The 7,258-nt window shown below is 32.8% G+C and overlaps 1 long non-coding RNA gene across 1 annotated transcript; it reads left to right on the top strand.

The window, feature by feature from the left end:
• Positions 1 to 1,457: 1,457 nt before the first annotated feature.
• On the top strand, positions 1,458 to 6,042 carry LOC137848487 (uncharacterized). Its single transcript, XR_011091387.1, has 3 exons — positions 1,458 to 1,712; positions 5,070 to 5,148; positions 5,303 to 6,042. It is a non-coding gene; the product is annotated as an uncharacterized lncRNA (long non-coding RNA).
• The last annotated feature ends 1,216 nt before the right edge of the window (positions 6,043 to 7,258 follow it).

Here is a 7,258-nt window from a genome sequence, read left to right as displayed (position 1 = left end):
TTATTAGACTCTTAAAAAGACTCTTAGACTCTTCATGTGTTTTTCTGATTTACTAAATACGCTGCAGATGTATTTTGTAATGTTCTATATTACTATAACTCATCTTCACCTTTTACTCTCCAAGTTGTATAAGGTCGTTCTGTAACACTCTTCTCTTCAGAGTTATCACTTTGTGTCACAGTTCCTTATCTTTTCTTGCAATTTTTCTCCTTGGCTTTCATTTTCTGAAGGTATCATCATCTGAAGTCTACTGTGGCATTTTGAATCAGCTGTTATATTGATTATAAGATCTAAGCCAGCTATCCTCTTTCCCTTCAATTCTATGCTGAAAAACCATCTTTGATCTACTGCTTGTCCTTTCAAGCCACAAAGAGAACATTTTGTGTTGTCTTCATTGGGTTCTGAGGTACTTCAAAATGTGTGTTGTTTATTGCTTTACTATTTAACAAATTCACCTTTTCCTGGAGGAAACAAAACACACTGCAACAGATCAGCTGACTATCTTGTTTAAAAAAGGAGAGTGTAATTACTACTGACTCTACATAGCCCAGAAAATTCTTGTGTCAAGGCTGAATATTTGTCTAAATTAGAAATACTTTCCCTAATGCTTTCATGTAAACTTTCCCTTGAAAATTTCTTGCAAAGTCCTAATACACCCCATACAATTTTTTCATGTTACTCTATATGAGAATCAGAATGATTCTCATATTATTATATATAATTATATATAAGAATGAGCTCTGACACATTTTTTTTTTCTTTAGAGGAAAAGATTCTGAGTGTTTCGGAAGCACGAACACCATTCCACTATGGTCTTGAGCATAATACAACCTACTCATTTCCCTCTGACATTATGAATGTGCTATTTTTCCAGTACTCTAAGGTCATCACCATGTGTCACAGCACTAGGTAACACAAAGAAATTAAAGCACAGTCCTTTATAGTAACAGAATAACTTTCTTATAAAACTGGATTTCAATTCTTCAGTTGTTTCCCATCTACTCCTGTTAAAGCTGTTTTTCATTTTTCTAGCTGACTGTATACATGTTGAAATGTGCTCTTCTCTCAAGTTGATAATTTTCCATAATTATGAAACAACAGTCTACATTCTAGAATTCTGTCTTGTTCAGTTTCTCTAGAAAAACCAGGCAATATCAGCAGTCTTCAGAGGACTTTGATATCTACATTTTCTCAAGCACCCTAAATGATCATTCCTTAAAATGTAGAACTTATGTTTGTTTTTCCACTAAGTATTTTTGAGGGTTGGCATTATCTATACATTCAGCCATAGAATCACCCTTAAAAATGCATACAGCAGGCTCTTCTGGGGAATGCAAATATTCATTCAGCTGTTCTAGATTAGCTAGACTTGTTGATTTGCAATAGAAGAGGGGTCTGAAAAAAAAACCCTCTCCGTTTCTCCTCCTCACCCCCCCCCCATCAATACTTGCCTAGGGCAAGAGAATGTCAACCAGCAGATCTCAGCTCAGACGTGAAAATGAAAACCTGGGACTGCTATGGATTTTAGTGTTTGTTTGTTTGTTTGTTTTTTCTTTCAGAAGGATACAGACCAGGAAATTTCTGAAACACAAACAGATGTTTGCACACTAACTCTAGTAATTTTTTTTGAGTAATTTATTCACTGATACATGCCAGGGCAAGAGTTACAAATCAGAAGTGTATCTGCAAGGCAGATTATTTATCTCCAAAGGGTAAGTACAATACTGTACAATTTCTTTTATTCTTGGCTTTCTCCCATATACATTTTTGTACTGTTAGAATTTGAGGACTCAGAGGTGATGGTATAGTTTAACACGTTAACCATGAAGTCATGACCATTCTTGGGAGCTTAAAAGCTAAATAAAATTATATTAACAATATCAATATCAGGTGTCCAAGGAGGAATAAGATATTGATAATAAAAATATAAATCAATAGAATATTAAACACAAATTTCAGAAATTGTCTATTTGTCTATATATTGTTTGATCTTACGTCTTCTCTCAGATATGCGCAATAAGTTTTTACAAGCCAAAACCTGCAGAAGAGAAATCTAGTTTATGTTTAAAATCAAATGTAATTTCGGCTTATAATATTATCCCGGTTACTTTACACAGGCTGCTCATACACACTCTCACATGCTCTCATACACACGCATGCTTACATATGAACAAAACTACATGGAAATTCTTTTGAATTTAGTAGAAGAAGCAGCTGTGTACTTGCAGTTGTCAAAGTCCTCAGCTGTGCCTTCAGTGTAAGATCATGGAATACCGTTTCCAGATTGTCAGGAGAAGATATTAATTTTGCACCATATTCTGTTCCTTTTACACTCTTTGTCATGAAAATGAGTATGTATAATGAAGAGAACATGAGAGGCATTAACATTCGGTGATAACTCATTCCACTGTCAAGAATAGTGGTCACACAGTGGAAAGTGGCATGCCTACCCAGTCTCAAGGCTGACATAGTCACAAAGACTTAAAAACAATGTGGCACTTCCACATTACATATCTTTTGAAAGGCTTATATTATAAGTGGATACAAAGATAACATTATGTTTGACAATGATACAAAAATATTTATATAATTTTGACCAAATTGCCAGTGTGATTAAATGAATTCCAAATTTCCTTCTTTTTCCCTAAAACTTTAGAATTACAAAATATGTTTGTCTTGAGATATTTGTCTTGTCCATGCATCTCTGTCAGAATCATTGAAGGAATGCTAGAATATAACCCCCCTTGAAAACTAATTTAAAATCCCTTAGTGAAAAACGTCTTATAGCACAGCATTAAAAAGACAGCCCTTTTTGTTGTTTTTGAAACCCCGTGTTCCATGTGCCATCCTTTAACCCACAGGATATTTTGCAGCTAGATGGTAAGGAAAGGAATGAAAGGAAAATGCTGAGCAATGCAAACACTAACATTATTTGACCATCTGAATTCAGCTAAATAATTTTCAGCTGATTTTGAATGGTTGAACATGTAAATCACCCATCCTGACTGCCGCCAGCTGCTTCTGTAGCAGCTGCTCTGCCTGGCCTCCAGACCAGCCCCTTCTCCTGTTACCAAGCACAAGTCACAGGGATAGATAGAAGTTTCCTCCAACAGTTGACAAAACACTTTCTGTCTTCCTGAGGTGACAGAATACAACCCTGGAATGCCAATGATGCAAATGCATTTCACAACCCCTATGTTTTTTGGGATGTGGGGGGGACATGGGACATGACAGGATGGACAAAACAAAATAAACACTTTCTCCACATGATTTACTCCTTGTCTTGCTGTAACAAGCTCCAGGCTCTTCACATTTATTTGAATCTAACTTAAGATTTTGTGTTGATGATCTGATATCTCTCCACTGCTTAATCTCTCACCAAATCTTCAAGGATAAATGCCTTCTCTGCTCTTTCATACAACAGGTGTAATGGAAGCTTAAAGACTCTGCTTCTGCAGGTTAAGATCATGGGGAAAAAAGACATTTTATCTATCATGCAGTAGTAGAAATCAAAAAATCCCATAACAGTAAGAGAGGGATGGCCCCAGGACTTGGGCTGGTAAAGAATTCAGTCCATATTATGCTAGAAGAAATCAAATAGGTTTGATTTATTCAGAGTTTCTATGTTCTCAGGTTTAGAATCAATTATTTTCTAGTTGTATTAGAAGTGTCAAATATTCACATTCTACTTATCTGTCCTTACTCTGATGACATAATTTTCTTCTACTGATCCATCTCAACACTTTGGATGGAAATGGGAGGTAAAATGAGGAAAACACCATCAAAAATCTCCTGAACCATCAGATGCAAAACCTCCTACCTCAGGAGTACATAACATATGACATTTTCATATGTTGATAAAATACCAAATTTCTGAATGAGAAAGGGCAACAATAACAGTAAAACAATGTCTGTGTCCATGTAGATATCATTCTTATTATCATTCCTCACAAAACAAATAGGTTCCTTTCATCCGCTAGAAAATCTCTTCCACGATCCTCAATTTGACCACCTTTCCACGGGTGGTCTCTTATCTTCCCCCATAATCCCTTTAAATGTTATTCTAGGAAGTTCAATGTTATTTTCAAAACAAAGACGTTGAACTCTGTGTGTATCTAAGTCCCATCGAAAGCCTCCACCCTTCATAGTAACCCTGCATAAATTAGTGCATTATATAATACATATATATGTTATTATAATATATTACATAATATATTATTTAATATATAATATATTATATTTCATAATATTTATATAATTTATATTTTAATATATTTTAATATATAATTTATATTTAATATATTAAACAATATTATATATTATTTAATATAATTAATATATTAATTATAATTATATATAATTATATTAAATAATATATCATGTAATATATTATAATAACATATATTATATATGTATTATATATAATATATATATTATACATATATATATATACACATATACATATATTTGTCAAACACAGTATTTAAGTTCATACCAAATGTAAGAGTATCATGGAAGAGGATCTTTACATTCCTACTTTGTGGGTGGAAGCAATAATACAAACTATTAGCGCCATAGAAAATAAGGTACTTGAATCAACCTCACAATGAATGGTAGTCTAAAGGAACAAATGTTATAGGATGACAGCTTAGTCCTCTGTCAGTATTTGCAACCTCCAAAACACCATAACAATAAATAAATAAATAAATAAAGTCACCCCTTCATACCAAGAAATCGCAAACAGACATACATCCTTACTGAAAAATCTGATTGAAAGCAATTTGAAAAGAAATAAATGCAATTTGATATAAAAAACAAAACAAAACAAAAACAACAACAACAACAACAACAACAACAACAACAAATGCATCAGCTCTGCAATAGTTCCTGTAAATAGACTGATCTGACTTAAGTCTTTTTAACCTTCAAAGATGATTAGGAAGTCATTTTTTGTTGTTGTTGTTGCACAAATGGATAGATAGATTTCCCAGCAAGTTTTGGAGACAGGCTGATAGTAGGTACAATTAATTCAGCACATATCATTTACTGCATCCTCGCTTCTTTCACAGAAACTCTTGCCAACTGATCCCAGGCAGAAGATTGGCTTTGGTTCTGCAAGCAGCTGCTCATCTTCCCACTTTGCTGGAGGTAAGTTGTCACAGTAAAACAGCTGCTAAAAAGAGTGGGAGGGAGACACCAATAAGCAGAAACAATTGTGTTGATAAAAAATAAAATAAAAAAAATAATGGAGCAGCAATCTCACTTTTTTTTTCTTTTTTCTTTTTTTTTTTTTTCCAAACAGATTGTGTTATATATACTACATCTTATTTGCCTAAAAAAAACCAGCATGACCACAAGTTAACCTTGAAATATGTGAACTCTTGGAAATCTACACAACTCTTACAGCCAACAAAAAATAAATCTAGTGATGAGATATTATTCTAAAGATAATTTTTTGTGATCAGAGTTGACATACTCGGAGATCTGAGATTTGTAGTACTTAGTGCAGAATTAATCTTAGCTGATTCTGTTTTAAATGTAGTAAGCCTCGTTTGCAAGAGATAACAGTTACTTACCTCAATGTTGGTGTAAGTCTTCCTAGGCTCATGTCAAAGAAAACAAAAGTGAGGAGAATCAGAAAGAATATGGAATCTCATAAATGAAGATTTGAGAAGAAAAATCCTTATATGTAGTTTTACTCCAGAAAGTGGTGGTACTCTGTTTAGACATGAGAAACTGGCTTCATAATTTTATTTGGGGAATTAGTTATGACCTTGACATGTCAAGGTAAAATGCCAATTATCACATGCTTCCAATGTTTTATTTAGAAGAATATTAACCTATTAATTTAATATATGTTAGAGCCTGAATTATTCTAAATAATACATGAGACAATCTGCACTTTGTTAAAACATTCTGAAGTACTCTAAACTACTTGTTGAACAATTTCAAAAAATAGAAGCTGAAGAAAACCAAAAGTTGCATAATGCCACTTACAGAAGACATACAGTATTAGCAAAACTTTAAAATTGCAAGTTTGACTTAGCCAAAGGGTTTTTATTTAGTTAGTTCATTTATTTATTTATTACACAGAGGCTGTTCCCTTCCTCTAATAACATGAATCAAAGATAGAAGACTTTTAGGAAAATTCACAAACATTAAATGTGGACAATATTTAGCAGTTGACAAACTAATAGCTGATTCACATGGGCTGGGATTCAGATATTCAAGCAGAAGGGCAAACTACATTCCTGCTGTGTAAAAAGTCAATAATCTACATAAAGTAAACATCTCTTTTAGTATATATTAATAATAAATAAATAAATACATAAATCCAAGACTTGAAATCAGGATCAGAAAACATGTGTAAGTGGGAAATTTCAAGGCATGACAAGGCATGAGAATTGCATATAAGTATAGGTTAGTATGCACACTAATGTCCATAGTCTCAATACCCTGATTACCTTCCTAGATAATGAAAAACACGTAACTTTTTTTTTGAAACCTCAAGTTCTGTGACTTTTAAGGGACAGCTAGACTCCATGAGTGACATTCCTTTCAATATGGTCCATGAAATAAGTAAAGCAGTATCTATGCAGCTCACAATCTGAAATTCATTTCATACAACAAAGTAGTATATAGATTTAAATTCTAGTCCTCCTTTTCCAATTTATAACTATGTTTTTTAGAACATCTCCACTATATTTTTGTCTTTGTCTGTTTGTGGTTCTTTTTTTTTCTTCTAATTAAAACTACTGTTTTGTTACTTAAGAGAGATTCAGTTATAAGTGTGTTGTGTGTGTGTGTGTGTGTGTGTGTGTGTGTGTGTGTGTGTGTGTGTTTGTGTTTGTTTGCTTTTCTGGCTTAAAGGAAGTCCGTAATATATGTAAAGACTAAAGAAACAACAAACCAAATCTAAACCGGCACAACTAGGCGGCATGCATGTGTATGGTATCTACATTTTCATTAGAATATTTCTGTCTCATTTTTGTCTGATCCTATTTTTGCCACAGGGTTAATCTTTTTTTTTTCCTTTATTCACCCACTGCTTGCTTATATATATATATAAGCTTGTATATATATATAAGCAAGCAGTTATATATATATATATATATATATATATATATATATAACTATATATATATATATATATATAAATTATTAATGTATTTATTTATTTTGTTTTACTCTTAAGAGAAATACAAAGCAGGAATTGATGTTTCATTGTCAACATTATGTTGATTAAAAATATATGAAA

The sequence above is a fragment of the Anas acuta genome, chromosome Z (assembly GCF_963932015.1).
Source record: "Anas acuta chromosome Z, bAnaAcu1.1, whole genome shotgun sequence".
Lineage (NCBI taxonomy): Eukaryota > Metazoa > Chordata > Aves > Anseriformes > Anatidae > Anas > Anas acuta.
The sequence above is the reverse complement of the archived record's forward strand: the minus strand, read 5'-3'. Positions and strand labels throughout refer to the sequence as shown.